The sequence below is a fragment of the Elephantulus edwardii genome, unplaced genomic scaffold (assembly GCF_000299155.1).
Source record: "Elephantulus edwardii isolate Elephantulus edwardi_28Jun2011 unplaced genomic scaffold, EleEdw1.0 scaffold00273, whole genome shotgun sequence".
Lineage (NCBI taxonomy): Eukaryota > Metazoa > Chordata > Mammalia > Macroscelidea > Macroscelididae > Elephantulus > Elephantulus edwardii.
This window is the reverse complement of record NW_006400023.1, coordinates 828,754-830,263: the sequence shown is the minus strand read 5'-3', so window position 1 is coordinate 830,263 and position 1,510 is coordinate 828,754.

Below are 1,510 nucleotides of genomic sequence, written 5' to 3'. Positions count from 1 at the left end.
GTATATAAAGAAGTTCTGATGGCCTAGTGGTTACACTGCCAATCTAAAAACAGGCAGTTCGAATTCATTAGATGCTCTGAGGGAGAAAGATGGAGAATCTCTTCCCAAGTGATTTACAGCCTCTGAAAACCCATTGGAGGGTTAGGTATGAGTTGGTTCTGGCTTGATGACACATGACAACAACAAATATATGTATAATTTTATATAATATAAAATTAGGATTTATTTCCTGGAAGAAATGTGTTATAGGCTTTTTTTTTTTACTTGTGATATTCCATATTTGTATTTTATTCTATTGACCTAGAAAGCCCTGGTGGTTTAATGATAAGGTGTTGACCTCCTGACTTAAAGGGAAGAAGTTCAAATCCATTAGCTGCTCCATGAGAGAAAGATAGGCAATCTCCTCCCATGTGATTACCAGCCTGGCAAAACCTACTGGAGTGTGAGCTCTGAGTTGGTTCTGGCTTGACAGTTAGTGACCTTCTTTGAACTGATACTTTTTTGCTTAACAATAGACAAGTGGGTTATTACTGATTTCCTTCTGGTTGCTTCTGATTCATGGTGACCCTGTGTGGGCAAGATAGATCTGATCCACAGGATTTTCAAGGCTTTTAGAAGCAGATAACCAGGACTTTTCTTTTTAGGGACCTCTGGAAGGATTTGCACCACCAACTTTTTGGTCTGGAAGTTAAGAACTTAACCTTTTTTGTAGTACTCAGACTAGCAGGAGAAATAGATAAATCATCACTTTGAAAGTATATGAGAAATGTGGGGCTACTACCACGTGTGTCTTTGAAGATCTGACTAAAAAGTTGGAGTTCGAGTTCAGGGATTGAGGTGGTAGGAGAAGACCTCACCATGATCAGTCCAAAGTGAATTGCCAAGGCTGGGAATGAGAAGTCCTGAAACTGCCTCCTGCTCAAAGTGAACCAGATTGGCCCTGTGACCTAGGCTTTTCAGACATGCAAGCTGGCCCAGACCAGTGGATGAGGGGTCATGGTGTCTCATTGTTCTGGAGAAACCGAGGATACCATCGTTGCTGACCTGGTGGTGGGGCTCTACATTGGCCACATCAAAACAGGTGTACCTTGTCTACCTCAGCGCTTGGCCAAAAACAACCAGATCCTCAGAATTGAAGAGGAGCTGGGCAGCAAGGCTCAATTTGCTGGCCATAAGTTCAGACACCCTCCCGCCAACTAAGCTCCGGGTAGCCAGTTTCATAGTCAGCTAATTAAAACTCTGCTCTTGATACAAATAGAAGATCCAGGCATCAGACCAATACTGCAGGACCTCTGATAGTTAACTCCCTTTCCCAATCCTGGTCATGCTCTCAATGCTTCCTTAGAGCTGATCCCAAAGCCAGGCTTGACCATCTTGAACCCTGTTGGAAACCCCAGATTTGTGGTCATGTGAGTGGCCTGAATCATTGCTTTTCTTACTATGTTTCCCACCAAGTCACAGGCCATGTGTACCACAATGTGATCCTCAGGGTATCAACAGGCAGCATCCT